Source organism: Ptiloglossa arizonensis, chromosome 10 (genome assembly GCF_051014685.1).
Source record: "Ptiloglossa arizonensis isolate GNS036 chromosome 10, iyPtiAriz1_principal, whole genome shotgun sequence".
Taxonomy (NCBI): Eukaryota; Metazoa; Arthropoda; class Insecta; order Hymenoptera; family Colletidae; genus Ptiloglossa; species Ptiloglossa arizonensis.
The window spans coordinates 5,397,848-5,416,447 of record NC_135057.1 but is presented as its reverse complement, the minus strand read 5'-3'; the positions used below and the strand labels follow the sequence as shown (position 1 = coordinate 5,416,447).

The 18,600-nt window shown below is 40.2% G+C and overlaps 1 protein-coding gene across 9 annotated transcripts in view; it reads right to left on the bottom strand.

Moving 5' to 3' along the window:
* Positions 1-18,600, bottom strand: part of Smash (smallish) — a 243,138-nt gene that overhangs the window by 107,382 nt on the left and 117,156 nt on the right. For 2 of the 9 annotated variants that reach the window (XM_076322696.1, XM_076322699.1), the window contains exon 1: positions 1,316-1,692. The exons of the other annotated variants lie outside the window; for them this stretch is intronic. The gene's annotated coding sequence lies outside the window, so the exon portion shown is untranslated. Of the gene's footprint in view, positions 1-1,315; positions 1,693-18,600 lie in introns of those variants that run through there. 9 annotated transcript variants of the gene reach the window in all.

Below are 18,600 nucleotides of genomic sequence, written 5' to 3'. Positions count from 1 at the left end.
CAACAAAGGGCCAAGAGGAACGAACGTACGAATTACAAGCCGGGTCAATTATCCGGCCTGCACGACCGTTAATCCAATTTATGAAATGGCCGGTCACGAGCGTACCACACGCGGCGCGTGCGACGAAAAGGAGTGTGGACCGCGCTTAATCGTGGGTGGAAGGACCGCTCCGTGAGCGCGCGCTTAATGTATGTGCCGCAGAAACGAGAGAGGGCGGAAAAAAAGGTTGCGAAACGCCGCGGGCGAATCGTCGTGTCCCGCGCGCCGCGTGCAAATAAACGTCCGAGTAGCGCTCCCCGCGAAAGAAAAATAACCAACGAAACGTACGTACCGGTGCCCACGTTTTCGCCTCGCGAGGAACGTTTATCCACCACGATACAGCACGAACGACCGAACGTACGCTGCCCGTTCATTTTATGCGGATACGCGTCGCCGGCGATAACCGCTTAACGGTCGACGGATACCGGATCGATCGATTTTTTCATTCGCCGCGTAGTCACCGAGGCCACCATCTCGCCTCTCGAGATTCTTTTATCTCCTCGTATATTCGACCGTCTACGCCCGATTAGATAACGGACAATGATACACGCTCAAGGAGATCCGTATCGATGTTAACGGTCCTCGTCGGCATTACCAGCGAAATTCGTGCGCAAATTGAGAAGATGCGTCGAGCACCTCTAGGTTTATCGTTGCTTATTCGTGGCGGGGATGAGCGTTCAACGAGGGAGTTTGTAAAGCGTGGAGGGGACGAACGTTGATGGTATTTTTGTAATTTTGCATCGAACGGTAGTGAATTTTACAACGATGTCGATTTATTTTCACGGTCGTTGTCGTGAACTTCGTCGTTAAGTTATTCGACTTATTTCTCGTACGTTTGAGGAATAAGTTTTTCTTGGAGTTATAAGAGGAACGTGCGCACAATTGATCGCTGTTTGAGCGTGATTTTTTAGCGACAATTGCCGACGCGCTTCGAAATAGTATTTTTAAAACGTGTGTATCAGAAGTGGTTTGACGTTAGGAAAATTTTAAATAGGATTTCATCGCAATGGACACGAGTACCGTTGCAATGATTGAATTTGTGCAATTTCGTCGCAATGGGAAATAATTCGAGACGATCGAATATTTTCTACACTCGGAGAAAAGGATCCGCGACCGAATGGATCGACACCGAGTTGGAAATCGCTTTCTCGATACGATCGAACGAGCCACGGTCTCTCGTTCGAGTTGAAATTTCACACTCTATTACGTTTACTTCGAAAGTAAACGAACACCGAATTTCGATGTAATCGTAAAGAAATTCATCGCGGGTACTCACATTTCTAACGGCAGTCGTGCGAAACAGAGAACGATGTCGCGCGGTACTCCAAATCCGTAATAAATCGTGTACCGGTCGAAACCATAATCAGGGGGTTCACTTTCGTCGAAAAATGTTCAGAGACGAGTCTCTCGCGCGAGTATCTCACAGCAGTAACGCGTAAAACGGATAAGAACGATTGTTACATCGATCGTGCGTTCGCGAGAACGACCGAAGCGAAATTTTCGATTATCGACGCGAACTCGATCCAGGAACGACACTGATCGTAAAGGGGAGATTCGCTCGATCTGATCCTCGTAATGTTGCACGAACGGAGTCGGAGCCGAGATTATCGTCACCGACATAACTTCACCGACAAAGGGCGACCGATGACTGAGGATTTAATTATTTCGTATTACGGAGCTCCCTCGCTTGTCGGTCTACGTCTGCGCAGTGACGGCCTCTTGGTCATTCTAGGCGCTACGTGCATTCACTAAACGCGACTCCTTCAATTCTGCGCAACCTTCGACTATTCGATTTACTCGGCATTCGGTACTCGACGATTCGCGAGTTCCACGCGAGTTATACTAGACACGCGAGCACCGAAACGATGCAACTTATTTTTCAACAACGTCGAACGACAACCCGAGAAAAACGTATTTGGAAACAATGTCGGTGAAACTGAACGAACAGTTTCTCGAAACACCTCGTTTACGATTAAGACCGATCTCGAACGAGCGTCGAAACGACTGACGTTTTTGTATCTTTCTTTTTTTTTTCTAGTTAAGACGAACAGAAAGACACACGAACGTTTGGAGTCTTCACGATCGTTTAACGATTTCAGGTGGAATCTTTTCTTACATTTTTTGTTTAAACTTAACATTTTAACAGGTGGTCACTGGTTTACGAGACACGAATTCTAATACTTGTATACTTTTAAATAGCATTACTCTCGTTAGTAATAATATGAAATAACATGTACATGGACGAATTATCGTGTATTTTTAATTTTTACACTACAGTTCGAATGAATATCGGGGACATCCTTGAGTATTGAAAACTAGCGTGGCGTTTAACGTTTCAAGAATGTTTTTCTGAAATACTGAGGCAAAATTCGAAATAATAAATATGATACAATGTTCTTGCGAAGATCTTTAATTCGTTTTTACATTCTAGGTTTTGAATTCTTTGTATTTATTATTTTATTGACCATTACCAACACGCCTTTCTGAAATACCAAAACGAAATTCGAAAATACAATGAGAATAGAATATTTTTGCTCAGATCTCTGATGTTTGTCAGGATTTTTATTTTCTAGGACTTGAATTATTTGTGTTTACCATTGTATTGACCGTTATCGACGCGTTAACTCCAATTTATAGTAATTTTAACTCGAAAGAAAATTCTAACTCGTTTGTATGAAATTTTGCACCGAAAACGACGTTGAGTGTTCTTGGAATAAAAAAATGTAGCTTACCTCGCTACTTGGATATTTAGAAACGCGACGTGGCAAAGTCTCACGATATATCGAACCGATGGCGAGTTGTTTGCTGACTGTATCGATATTGCAAACAGCTGCCACTGCATAGCATATCGGTTTAAATTTACATAAGAAAAACAGAAGACTTGGATTTGTCGTGTTCGCTAAAACGATCGACCAAACCTACATATCCTATCGTTGTCAGCCAACTTCGAGTATTTTTATATATCCACGCTTTATCGGTATTAAAAATTGTCTTCCAACCTCTGAATATCGCGCTCTTTACCTACAAATCTGCTCCGATAACTATACTTCGGTTACTTTTTACTTCTAATAGCTATTAGATTTTATCGTACAGTCGAATTCTTTTAACCTAAATCTCTAGCGTGCTTTTGAGTTCTTGAAACTAAAATGAGTAAATTATCTACGTTCTTCCGCGTTAAAAACTTTTTCATCTCCCGAACGTTACAATTCTTACCTAAAAAACACTCCTCTGACAAACATACTTCGGTTACTTTTTACTTCTAGAAGCTATTAGGTTTTATCGTACAGTCGAGTTCTTTTAATCCAGATCTTCAACGTGCTTTTCAGTTCTTGAAGCTAAAAAATTGTCTTTCATCCCTCGAGCGTCGCAACTCTTACCTAGAAGACACTATTTCGACAAATATAGTTCAGTTACTTTTTACTTCTAGCAGCTATTAGGTTTTATCGTACAGTCGAGTTCTTTTAATCTAGATCTTCACGTGCTTTTGAGTTCTTGAAACTAAAATGCGTAAATTATCCATGTTCTTCCGCGTTAAAAACTTTTTCATCTCCCGAACATTACAATTCTTACCTAAAAAACACTCCTCTGACAAATATAGTTCGGTTACTTTTTACTTTTAGTAACTATTATATTTTATCGTACAGTCGAGTTCTTAAAACTAAAATGAGTCAATTATCTACGTTCTTCCGCGTTAAAAACTTTTTCATCTCCCGAACATTACAATTCTTACCTAAAAAACACTCCTCTGACAAATATAGTTCGGTTACTCTTTACTTTTAGTAACTATTACATTTTATCCTATATTCGAGTTCTTTTAATCCGGATCTTTAACATGCTTTTGAGTTCTTGAAATTAAAATGCGTAAATTATCCATGTTCTTCCACGTTAAAAACTTTTTCATCTCCCGAACATTACAATTTTTACCTAAAGACACTCCTCTGACAAACATAGTTCGGTTACTTTTTACTTTTAGCAACTATTACATTTTATCCTACATTCGAGTTCTTTTAATCTAGATCTTTAACATGCTTTTGAGTTCTTGAAATTAAAATGCGTAAATTTCCATATTCTTCCGCGTTAAAAACTTTTTCATCTCCCAAACATTACAATTCTTACCTAAAAAACACTCCTCTGACAAACATAGTTCGGTTACTCTTTACTTTTAGCAACTATTACATTTTATCCTACATTCGAGTTCTTTTAATCCAAATCTTTAGTATGTTTTCGAGTTCTCGAAACTAAAATAAATAAGTTACCCACGTTAAAAATTCTTCCACATTAAAAATTGTCATTCATCCCCCGTGCGTCGCAACCCCTACCTATAAAACACTGCTCCGATCGAGCGCGGTGACCGATTAATTCCCCATTCGAAATTGAAACATTAGAGTCGAGCGGAAAATTCAACTAAAACGGTCCAACAATGCTGTATCTATCCCGGGATAAACTATTACGATGTCTGCACGATTTCTCGGCTCGACGCGACATAAATCTCGGCGGACGTAAAATTTATTGGCGCGCGATATGTATGTATATCCTTGTAAAACGAGGAACAAATCCCGAGCGACCGGCTACGAGGAACACCACGATTCGACACGGAAACAAACCCGAGAACCCGAACTGACTCCATACGGTGTTAATCGATCGAAAACAACGCCCCTGATAAATCATGGACGAAGAATCGCGCAGCTCGAGCAAATTGGCCGCGAAAAGTAAACGATTCGGGTGATCGGCCAGAGAAGAAAAATCGAACCGTTTGATTATTTCATAAAGTTTGCCACGTTCGTGGTAAAACAAGCGACCGTGTTGGTGCACAGGTGAAAAGTTATTCACGCTTATACAAAATGTGTACGAGAAACCAGACACGACGAAACGGATAGGGTTGCCAAAGATCGTGCAAACGATCTAGGTACACGGAGCTGACGGTAGCAGAGCCTAGTTTCTCTGCAAGGAGGATCTTTTTCGAAATAATTTCACGCGTGCTTGAATGCGTTCACTTTTCCACGTGGTCTCGAATAATTAATTTCGGTATCGGTGAACGGAGGAAGAAAATTAATATACAAAGAAGGCTGAACCGCTTTACCGAGAATTTTCAAAATTAAGCGTTTGATCAATTTTTCGTGTACAACTTAACACTTTGCACTCGATGATTCTTTGCTACTTGAAACCTACGCCTCGAAAGAATTCTTTAAGTCGTAAAATTCATCTGGAATGGAACATTTTTGTATACTTCTCATACGTACGTTTACACTCTACAGAAACGTAATATTTAAATTTCAATTTGAATTTAAAATCACGAAGTTTTCCCTGGTTGGAAATAGTAGACTGAATTAGGTGGTGACCAAGGGTTTCCTCTCGAGTCCAAAGGGATAAAGAGATGTCGGTTGCTTGCTCGTTGAGCGTTTCTCGTCTCAGATCACTCTCTGGCGCGTGTATTTTAATCCTTTTGTCACGTCAAGCTAACACGTTATAAAACAAAAGATATCCTTAGCCTGTACTCGAACCTTGTTACCGGTACGGTGTCGGTAACTGAATTATTACCGCTGGAAAGAACACGCCTCGTAGGTTGGATCGCGGGCGCAAGATTAACGCCGGACAATCTAATCGAGACGATAAACTCGATAACTCGTAATTAAAGTTTCCAGATCGACCCACGACCGCGAACGAACGAATTAATTACGAGTAATTGCGAGATCGCCTTACGCAACCGTCGCTAGGACGATTTTATCGTAAAAGTACCAGCGATCGGGCCCATGCGAGCAATTTACAAGCTGTTCGGATTCGAGGAGGATGCAGGAATCGATTCGTTCGTGAGCGAAGAATTTTTTTCTTTTTCACTCGGTGAACGGAGCTGGAAGGTCGTAGGAACAGCGATCGTAACAACTGGGGCAATTTTACCGATAGTTTTCGTTCCAACGCGATTATGCTTGTAGCTTGAGCCCTGCGTGGAGAACGATGAATAAGGTGAAATAAGTTTGGATGACTGGGACGAGAGAAATTGTTTTTTTTTTTTAATAAATGATACTTTTAGCACGAAAATAAGTATCAAAATAAGTTGGATCGAGGATTCGTTCGGTGAGTTGATCTTAAAAAAATTAACGACTTAGTGTAATGCAAACGCGAGACTTTGCGTATTAAAGTATGCATTAATCGGTTTTACAGCGTGGGTCATTCGTGTCAACGATTCTAATATATCTTTCTTGTTTTTAACCGCACAAAACACGTGAAAGAAAGAATTTTTTATGTCCATAACGAGTTCTTTTGATAGAGACGACTTTTTTTTAATTTAACGCATCAAATGCTGGATAATTTTGTACGACTTGCCCAAAGAGTCGAAATGAATGCTTTGTTAGAGGATGCATATTGTAAAATATTAACTACAACAGATAAGTTGAACTATATTATTATATTTCATGTGCTCACTTATTGGAATTATGTTACATCATTGTAACACTATTATAATATGTACAATTTTAGAAGTGTTATCATTTATTTGAATTATGGTTTTTACTAATCTTTGTTAAACGTGGTAATAAAAAAAAAAAGTACCCTGTACACGTGGACTTAATAGAAACCATTCGAAAATCAACACCATCGAAATAGAAATATGCATATAATTCCGCGTAAAATCAACCACCAATGATATTCAAATTCAGCTAAAAAATACCATATAGAATTATAAAAATGTTACCTTTAAAATAAACAATTTCCTCTTCTTGCGTTTCTTGTTCCTATCGTGAAAAATAAAGAAAATACCGGCTATACTGTGTTCTAAATGGCGAATAGGTTCGCGTAACGGATGTTGGCGTGCAGTTGTAACGACCGGAAGTTCTAATATCATTAATCGCGACCATTACAAAGTGTCCAATCTTGTGCACTATCGACCGGAGAGAACGCAATCGGATCTACGCGTCGACCAAACCGCAATTAAAGCTCGTGAATCGACTTTCGACCAGAACGAACGCGACGACTAAGGACGAATGTGGGTCGTTGAAATTATTGTGACGAACCTACGTGCACGTAACACGCGTGACGATCGGCCACGTGTACGCCCGATATAAATGTAATTATGCGCGGTGTGTATTGTCGATTTTATTTCTGGGTCGGAGGAACCGGAAGCCATGACCGTTGCACGGCCACGGAATTTTAACCGGTTGAAAATTGACCGCTATCGTATTGCGAAACTCGACTCGTTCAATTCGAGACTATTTTTAACCGCGTCTAGTATTCATTTTTCAAACGCATCCAACATCTCGCAAAATGTGCGAAAGAATCTACAAACGTATATATTTATATCATTTATAAATATAATGGTTTAAACTGTTGGTAATTTTTAACAAATACCGAGAATAAACGAAATTTGAATTCTCGATGAACAGCGTATAAGCAACACCAATTGTTCGTAAAATTTCACATTTCTATAAACAAATCTTCGTGTGAACGTTTACCGTTATAATGTTTTATGTCAATATGGTAAGTGTAGATAAGATTTCTATGCGTAGGAAGAAACAGAAAACAATATTTAAGAAAATTTAGTTTAGAAAAGGAAAAAGAATCTTGACAAGATATTAATAAAAGTAGATACTTGTATAAATATATTCCAAGAAATGTCATATTGTCTACCGTTTTAGTGTCGCTTTTATTTCCATACTGTGCTTCGAAAACGATGCAAAATTTAAATTATGTGCGATAATCTCCGCTCAAAACTGTCAAATTTGGAGAATTAATATCGATCACCAGACATAGCAAAGTCCTTCGTTCCCTGGCTTAGGATTTATTGTAAAGCAAATGCGTCTATTCGGACAATTTAATTTTATCGCAATTCTACACGCAATTATTGCAAAGAAAACTATTCGCGAAAGAATACCCTTGGTATTCTTATCTACGACAAACAAACGGTTTGCAAAATTATTTCACAACTTGCTTTAAGTGCTTTGTGTCCACAAATTGGCAGAAATTGCAAAATATAGTTATTAAAAATTTTAAAGTCAAATACGAGGTTTCCGCGTTCCTTTATTTCCACTCAAGGGGTTGGTACAAACACGAAGGAAGATTCTTAACAAGGAAAATGTCGAGTTTCTTCGTGCGAAGTCTTCCATGGGTCACAGGTGACCCGTAAGAAACCTGTTACGCTTGTCCGTGGAGCGGTAATTTCGGTAGAACAATATTCCTCTTTGTAATAATTAGACGGGACAAGCTTCGGTGGAAGCGGCATTCTTCGAGCACAATTGAGACTGAGAAACGCGCGACATGACGCGAGCGGGAAAAAGAGAAGCGAGATGAGAAATTGCGTACAATGTATACAGCGAAACAACCACCGTTACTCGTACCGTGTCGGAAACAGATTCGCATACCGCCGCGATTGTACTTAGGACTGATTTAATAGGCGAATATTAAATTCTGATAATTAGTTCTGATACGCGACGCGGAACAATACCGAACATCGATATTTCGTTTAACAACGCGCGTTTATTTCCGTCGGGCATCAGAACGCGGTTTTGCGTTACAAGCGAGCCGCGTCGAGCAAAACGCGTGTCTCGATGTTCGTGTAAACAATTAACGACGACGCGTTACGAAAGTGGAAGAAGAAAATAGTGGACACGACACGAAGGAGAGCAACGAAGTGCAAATTGTAACCGTCGACATTAATCGAGACGAGAATTCTGTGAAGTTCGTGTTTGACGAGGTTATACGTCTCTGAAGTTCGTGTTTGATGAGTTTACGCGTCTCTGAAGTTCGTGTTTGACGAGTTTATACGTTTACGAAGTTCATCTTTGACGAGTTTATACGTCTCTGAAGTTCGTGTTTGACAAAGTTTACACATCTCTGAAGTTCGTGTTTGACAAAGTTTATACGTTTACGGAGTTCGTGTCACGTCACTGAAGTTCGTGTTTGACAAAGTTTACACGTCTCTGAAGTTCGTGTTTGACAAAGTTTACACGTCTCTGAAGTTCGTGTTTGACAAAGTTTACACGTCTCTGAAGTTCGTGTTTGACAAAGTTTACACGTCTCTGAAGTTCGTGTTTGACAAAGTTTACACGTCTCTGAAGTTCGTGTTTGACGAATTCACGTGTCTACAAAGTTTCTATTTGACAAAATTCAAACGTCAGAAAGTTCGTGTTTGAGAAATATATACGTAAAGCGTGTTGTTGAATTTTCACAGTTTCCCAGACAAACATAGCCCCATCTTTCTTCGAGTAATATTTCTTAGTCAGAACGTAAGAAAAATTCGTATCACGCGCGATGATTGTCGAATTTGGTACGGAGAACGCGATCTTACTGTGCATATTAAAAAAAAGGGCATGTATCTCGAGGCTGGAACAAATTACCACTCCATTGGGAACCAAAACACTTCGACGTGGACAGATTGGAGCTCTCGAGTTTTCAAAAACGAACCAATCTCCACGAACGAAACATAGATAAATTGATTCAAGAATACGAAATACACAGAACGACGAGTGTACATTTCCCTCGACGACAATTCACCAAAGGCAAAAAATAAAAACTAACGACCCGATAGGTTCCATTCGTAACGATGTTAGAACAACAAGATACTCGAGTGGCTTTCGAAAATTACCAGACGGGGTGAATGTTTACTCGCCGGGGTTCTTAAAGATAGCCGACGCGTGTCGAGGAGGGTTGGAGACCGTCGCGTTTTTAGACCCGAGCGTCGAGAGTTCAACGAGCGTAGAGGGAGTGTCGCGGAGGAAGCACGGTGGAGAATAACGAGCGAGAGTTTGAGAGCCAAAGAATTTACAAGAGTTCGAGGGTACCTGTCGTTTGTTATTGTTGGTTAAAAGGGGGACTCCTATATAAACCGACCCGCGGGACATTCCTGGCGTTAATAATTCCCTAGGAATTTCAGTCGAGTTACACGAAGCATCGCGCCGAGGACAAATGATACTCGCTGCCGGCCAATCTTTCGCGAGTTTAATTTCCCGCGCGCGACAGTCGCCCGTGACATTAATTGCGCGGCGGCGCATGCCGCGTATGCTCGTGAGTACAATTGAAAATGAGAAACACGCGACTGGGACACGAGCGCGAAACCCGGCGCGTAGACGAAGAAGAGTAACGGGCCAACCGAGCGTTCGGCTCTACAAGTATCGCGGGTTCTGTTTTCCCGCGAGCCTACGCCGGTGAGGAGAGGTTATTAGATGCAGAACGTCGTGTCGTAATAAATGCCCGGCGCATAAATACGCTACGCGGCGCGGGCAGCGATGCAGCCACGTCGCGGAGGTCGTTTCCATGTCGTCTAAATTCCTGCCGCGCGACGAGGAATGCCTGAGCATTCGACAGTTGCACTTGAACCAGGAAATCGTCGTTCCGCTTGGAATTTCGCTTTACCGAGGACGAGAAACGACGACGCCCGGTCATCTGGCACGCACGCGAAAGTATTCCAACGGGGGAGAAAGATTAACGACCGCTTTTCGATAGACCGCCCCGTTACACGGATCTACACCGATTCGGAAGACCAACTCGTGGTTATACGTAACCCACTAGGGGATGGAACGTCACGGATCTGGGAGAAACATCGATTAACTATCTAGGGAGATTTTTGTAAGGGTTGGGTGTACTGAACACTTTTTGTCGAAGCTCTTCTTTTCGGGTTGGGGATCAATTTTAAGGCTCCGTTGTATAGAACTTCTTGGAATTGAAAGATCATCACTAGATAATATTTATCGCATTAGGGGATGATACGTCACGTATCTGTGAGAAATAACAGTCGATTGATTAACTATCTAGGGAGATTTTTGTAAGCGTTGGGTGTACTGAATACTTTTTGTCGAAGCTCTTCCTTTCCGGTTAGGGGACAATTTTAAGGCTCCGTTGTACAGAACTTCTTCGAATTGAAAGATCACCCCAAGATAATATTTATTGCATTAGGGGATGATACGTCATGTATTTGCGAGAAACATGAGTCGATTGATTAACTGTCTAGCGAGGTCTTTGTAATGGTTGTGAATACCGAATACTTTGAGTCGAAACTCTTCTTTTCGGGTTAGGGATAAACATCAAAGCTCCATTGAACAGAGTTTTCTCGGATTGGAAGATCAGCCCGCGATAATACACATTTCGTTAAAGAATCTAAAAAAAGTACAACTTGGTTAACTATCTCGCGAGATCTGAGAGCAAAGGAATATTCTCGAGCGTCGCGGGATATTGAGAATTTTTCAAGGAAATGGTCTGGAATACTGACAACTTTTATCGAATCTCTTCTTTCGAGGTTAGCAACAACCTTTTCACCGTCTATATAAGCGCAGATGCGTCCGACGTTTATCGTAGATAAGGGAACGTTTATCTCGTTCTCTGTCTAGCTATCCATACAGTGGTATTCTTTCCGAGGGGGAGAACGAATTTCTACGAAAAGAACGCCAGTTAATGCAGTACGAAAGAATTTTTATCGTTTTTCGTACCATCAGAATGTCTGCTACCGAGAAACGTAGAGATTATGCTCCTTTCGTATGTAAAGAGAATACAACAGGAAAAAATTACGTAAAAAATTAATGGGAAAGACAATCGCGACAACGCGATTACAATTCCTTTGATTTTATCAAAGGCGGGCAAGGGAAAGACGACAGATTCTTCGAGGAAAGAATGCCAGTGTGTGGCTAGCTTTTGTTATAAATTGTTCGACGTCTAGAGAGGAAGGCTAGTCTACTTTCGAAATCTACTTACGACGTCGATTCCTTTCTTTAACTTCTTATCGCGACTGAAAGCAATCCAGACCGCAAAGAAATACGCTCCGTTGCGAAAACGAGTATCGACTTCTAACTTAATCGTTTAATAAACAGTACTGTCGGGCATTTTTTTAACAACAGTGTGAATTCCGTGTGTAGCGTCCACGGATACCGAAACTTCCATCTATAACCTCACTGATCGAAGATCACGAACTTTAGAAGTATCTATCTCTTAGGATTCTCTACTATCGAGTGTTTGATTCGAAATAACCAGTCTTTTCGTGTGTTCGAATCACGGACGATCCATTCTTCAGCAGTTGGAAAGATTATACTCTTGGGCTATTCTTATCGTCAAAGTTTAACAAACAACTTCATCGGGGATATGACCATTAGGTATTTTTTGGTCCAAGGACGTCGCAAAATAGTTTTGTCAAAGCTTTAAGGGCTCCGAGAACGATCGAGTTAGTTAAGCGTCAGTCATCACGATATTTACAATATCTACACATGATGATAATTTACACGTTAGAAGAATTAATGGACTATTTATTAGAGACATGTTGGGGAATTATTAGAGAATTATTAGAGAATTATTAGAGAATTATTAAAGAATTATTGGAGAATTATTCGAGAATTATTGGAGATTTATTAAAGAATTATTGGAGATTTATTAGAGAATTATTAAAGAATTATTGGAGAATTATTAGAGAATTATTAGAGACTTATTAGAGAATTATTGGAGATTTATTAAAGAATTATTAGACATTTATTAGACATTTATTAGAGAATTATTAGAAACACTTGGGTACCATTTCGGCCGAACCCCAAGTAACCCCAAGAACACCAAAGTCTAGAAGAATGCGTAAAGTTTGAGAACCCCTGCATCGACCGATCGAGCAACCCACGGTCATTGACGGATTTCTTCCCCTTGAGCCTAAATACTCCTTTCTCTCGGTCTGTGTACCACAGCGATGAAAAGGAGAAACCATCTGGAAAAATCACCGCGGATAACGAAACGGAGAAACCTGACCCTCGCGAAGGAACGCAAGGTATCTCGTACGATCCTTGACGTGCAATTTCAGCGGAGGAAATGGAAGGACACCGTACGGTAAATCGCGACGGTCCACGCTTCAGGCTCCATTCTGTTCCGCTCTGGTTCCACGGAGTCGGCGAAAACTTTGATTCGTCCCCTCCCCTCGAACCGCAACCATTACTATACGTTATTACGCTGCCCTCGTGTCACACCGACAAAGCGTACCCGATCGCCAGGTGCAATCACGGCTCGCGTACAATTAACGCGCCGCAGCGTCGCAATTATGTCCCCGAGGCTTTCGAAACTCCCTTTGCTCTCGCGTCGTTCTACATACGTGGGTGTATATCCGTGGGTGATAGCCAGTGCACGAACGTTGCTGTGTTACGACCGATCGACGACAGAGAGCTCGATGATTGAATCCCCTTTCTTCGTGGAAATACTTTTTCAGAGCTTCGTAGCCGCGTAGGAGGAAGAGGTTAAGTACGCAATTGCGACCGTGGCGAGGCACAGCTCGCGAACGAAGCTGCACACTCCGCTGCGAGGTCGTTTCGTTTCTAACGTTTCTCGTCTATTGAAATGATCCTACGGAAGATATTAGGTCGTTAAGGTCTTCCCGTTTTTAACAAACCGAGACTACCTACTCGTATCCTATCCTATCCTTAGACACGTAACTATTCATTTCGATAATTTTATCCAAATTGAAATTTAAAGACCAAATACCGCGCTTAGATTGTGTCCTGAACCTCGACAACGATGTTTTTCCAAAGTAGATCTTTATTTTGTACAGAGCACGGAAACACTAGGATCATCGTGAGATGATCATTTTATATACATAGTAGAAAATGTACCACGTAAAGGACAAATTGCTATAATCGACTTTGCAATCTACCGTATTGGTTTTAACTCTTGGAAAAAAATTCAAAAAGAAACCCAGCGTGATTATCGATAGTAGATTTTAATTTCTGCGCGTAAAATTGACCGATCGTGATCGAACACGAGAATACTTCGCAAATTTTATAAATCGAATATGTTTCTTTAAAAAAAAAAATAAACTTCGCTCGAAACACTGTTTTTGCTGGAATTTAACCTCCTCTTTTCCCGGACTTTTCGTCAGACTGGCGTGAAATCTTAAATAATTGCACACAGTCAACGGACAAACTGGAAGACGACGGGTTAGAAAGGAGACTAACGAGTTGCACGTAACGTTGCGAAAGGAACATTTGGCGCGTCTTTATCATCCCGTTGAAACGATATTCGTCTACGGGGCGGAGGACTTGTTAACCGAAGACCTCGTGGGATCTTCGAGCCAGGAAGCCGATTCGCTCTTCGCGGAATTCTTCGTCGGTTCGTCATTGTACGTTCATGAGACAGGACGTCGTCTGTGACCTGGTGTCGGCGCAACGTGCCATTGTCGCGAAAACGAAGGAATGGGACGAAATAACCCGTTTTCTGTCGCGTTATGCAACGTCGTGTCCCATTGTTCGCGTCTCGCGTTCCCCGAAACACCTTGCGTGCACGTTCGGAACGGTGACAAGTACTTTTTACAGTATTTCAAAACGGTTCGAACGCGATCACCCTACTCGCTCGAACGAGTCCTCGCTACCGACAATGCGGCATTGTCTTCCTCCTTGCGAACCGAAAATCGAACGTCGCACGCTTTTTCAACGATACGGTATTACCCGTTGCTCGAATTCGTTACGAGACGAGTTAATTATTCCGCTCGCGAGAAAGATTTCGAACTTGAATGTTACGCGTTTGTAAACGTACTTCTTATATATCGTGCCGTAGAATTGTCTCGCATTATCGTTTTATGATACTTTGTGTTTTTTTGTTCGAATGAATTACAATTTCAAAGTTGAAAATTACGAGTTTGTAGATGTACTTTCTGTGTAGAGTACTGTGGAATTGTATTGTATTATCATTTTATAACTCTTTGGGTAGTTTTGTTCGAAATTTAAATTTCGAACTTGAAGATTACGTCTTTGTGGACATATTTCCTGTATACTGCACCACAGAATTGTGTTGCATTATTATTTTATGATTCTTTGTGTTTTTTTGTTCGAATAAATTACAATTTCAAACTTGAAGATTACGCGTTTGTAGATGGTCTTCCTGTGTACAGTATTGTGGAATTGTCTCGCCTTATCATTTTACGAATCTTTGCGTATTTTTGTTCGAGTAAATTATAATTTCAAACTTGAAGATTACGCATTTGTAAACGTACTTCATGTGTATAATACTGTGGTATTGTATTGTATTATCATTTTATAACTCTTTGCACACTTTTGTTCGAATAAATTAAAATTTCGAACTTGAATATTACGCGTTTTGGAATTTCCAAATCCACAGTCTTCCTTCGGGCACCGTGGAATTATTGCAGAGTATAGAACTACACACATATCGGGTCATTTTATAAGTCTAGGTATGTTTCTTTAATTAAATTAAAATTTTAAACTCGAAGATTACGCGTTTGCGTACGTACACCGATCTTTCTCCGCGTAGTATCGTGGAATTATTTTAGTGTATGATACTATTTGGATATTCAACAATTCTTTGCGTATTTTTCTCTACTCAAACCGAGATTTAAAATTTGAAGAATATGCCTCTTCTTTCTTCAATTTCCGCACTATATTTATTTTTCTTTGTAAACCAACGGGTTCATTGCCCGTAAATAAACAAATAAACGAACCATTTCCCTATTCGGAGTTCTATATTAAACCAAGTGGAGTCGAATTGAAAATTGCTCTCTACGATTCGAAATCGATAAAAATTGTAACGTTTCGGGAAATTTTCGTATCGTTTCCGTGCCACGGTCGCAAGATCGTTTCGCGAACGAACGTCGTAAGCCGGCGTTCGCGGAAAGTGAAAATTGCCCCTCGATCTTCCTTTCGTTTGTTCGTAATTCAAGCAGAAAGAGCAAACGTACGTCTCGGGGGAACGTTGAATTTATCGATACCGCGGGCCCGTGCTTACGCTCGAATTTTTCGCCTTTCGCTCGCTCCTGAATCGCGATCCAGCATCTTTGTAAATCGTAACACGAGGACACAGCGAGAGGTCTCCTACAGTCGCGGATCACCTGTACCCACCTGAAATCAGAAAACACAACGCGGTTGAGTGCATTCGGCCGTGCGTGTACCCTGTTCTTTTCAATAGAAAAGGCTAGGAGATCGTAAATTTACCTCGTTTACCTTGCATGGATAAGATATGTGCCGAGCTCCGTGAGAAGACACGCGTGAGTAGAAAGAGTATCGTAAAATACAATGTTCGTATGTATCCGCTACGGCATCCGCGGCACTAAACCACGTACGCGAGTCTCGGCTTTCCGAAATTTGCATTACCGTGGACGGAGGGATGTTCGTTGAAAATTAACGGCACCGCGGGAAGCTTAATTATTTCCAAACGTTTTAAACGTCCATTTTCGCCACGATTCGTAGCTCACGTCCGCGAGACGGCTTTCCGAAATGCAAATTCACGGGACGCTTTGAATCGCAGATTTCTGCACACCGGCCGCGAACGAACTCGCGACTTCTTTATTGGCCACGATCTCAATTTCTAAGTTCAACTCCCACGATAGTAAAATCACGATTCTATTCTTGTTGCAACGATACCGTGTACGTTACAACCGACTCTCGTATTACACGCGTCAAAACCGGCGAAACGAATTCACGTAACTCGAAATCTACGAAACGAACTGACTCGAGTTCCAACGTGGAACGTAGCGTCGGTGCTAACGAACACTCGAGATTGGATGAAATTCTTATCCGAATTAAAATTTCGAACGTCGAACAAAAGAGATAAATAAGCTTCTACCGGGTTGTTCGATAAGTTTTGTCATTTTTTCCAATGTAAAGAAGTACTATGACTGCATGAAACTTCACACGTGTTCATCAAATAGTAATATCATTTTTAGAAAATAAAACGACGAACCTAATAGCTACATTTCTTATAGAGCAACCTATTATTCGTCGTTAGTTGAAGAAATGTTAGAATTTGAGTGGTGAAATGAAATATTTCGCGAAGAATGAAAATTGAGCGGCTCGATTTAATAAACATTGCGAATGAATCGTTACACGTTGACTTTATTCGTTATCTGTTGTTCGAATCAAATTTTGACCATTTTTGGTCGTAGGTTAGATGCTTCAATAACTGTCAGTGTTCCCATAACTGCCATTTAAATTATTTTATTTAATAACGGACTAAGAATCGTGAAGAACGTACTATGAATCGTGAAGAAAATAATTTTAATACTAAATTTGGACTTGTTTGTAGTTAATACTTCGAAATAAATATTAGAAGCATAAATATTCAAGCATAAAAGACAGAACTAATGTAAATAGTTTACAAATAAGAGACGTTAAGGAATATTATGTTCCAATCTAAAATGAAACAAATAAATAAGTTCTAAAAAATAAATAACTTCTAAAATAATCAAGCAAAGTTAATTTCATTCTTGTAAAATTAATGCGTATTTAAAAATTTGCGAAATTTGTTTCATCGAATTCGTAATAAATACACATCGCACTATTTGTACAAAACTACGCGTTGAACAAATCAGAAATGGACAATTACATTAAATTTTGATATGTTTGTTCCGAAATTAGTTAATCATATTTTCATAGTAGCATCGCTGATTGGGTATGATACTTTATCGAATAAAATACGTGACTGCGCGCACGTATGTACAAATGTACACACGTCATAGATAGTATAATTTATTAAGAAGCTATACTATAATCTGCGAAAACGATGTAAATAGTTTCTAATAAGCGATAACGTTCCCCAATAGACCGAAGATAGACGAAGTTTCGAATAGAGATATTCGATAATCGATACACTTCGAAAACAACAATACGAATTCGATTACACACGATCCATTAAGAGTTATTAACAATTTCAGTGACCGTATCCACAAATCATACAACGAAGTTGTAGATGGTTACTTTTCTCTTAAATTTCAGAACACGACGAGAGACTACGTTCTATTTAAAAATTCTAGTATAATTTAACTGGCACCGATTTTTAATATAAACTTACCGAAAACGATAAAATTCAACAAGACCGTAGACGAGGTATATAAAATTCTAGCCGGGAGGTTGCTATAAACGAGCGGACAGTTTGAAGCAACGTTATGGGTCACTTTGAAGCCACCCTACCAATTGCCAGAACATCGTAAACAACTTCGGAAACATAAATCGTAACGCTAGACTGGTTGTCTAGCTACCGAGTTACCTCGAAATTAGTCTAGTCTTGGGTTTTAGAGACAAAGTAATTTTGTCGAATATAGAGATACAAATTAGATCGTTTTACAAGGCTTTGCATATTTTCACTGCGCGAAATTTATAACTATACAGAAACACACGTAAACTCGATCCTACCGAATCGAACCATGCATTCATCTGTAGCTGAATTTTCGAGACCATTAAGTGTCCTTTTAAAGAAACGCGCGCAAATCTCGTAAAATTTCAATAACGAACTTTATAGGGTTTGTTTTTTTAAATTTTTTATCAAGTTCTCAATTTATTGTGCAATAAAGGGTTAACTGCTTGAGTGTATTGAAATGGACGAGCTTTCGAAAATAAACAAAGGCGACGATAAATTATTTCATCGATAGGAATGAATCGCAAAGAGAAGTCACTCTGCGTATGATTAACATTTTGACGTCTACTGTTACGTACGTGCACATGACTTAGCAAATCAACGATTGTCAGTTTTAGTCACGTACAATACGCAATCGTATTCCAGCAGTCGCTACATCACCGTCCATTCAATTCGCGAAGATTTTGTTCAAGTTTGCGTTCTGCGTGTCGTGTGTTCATAAAGACATCTACATTTATAGTTCCTTATAATGCTATTCCT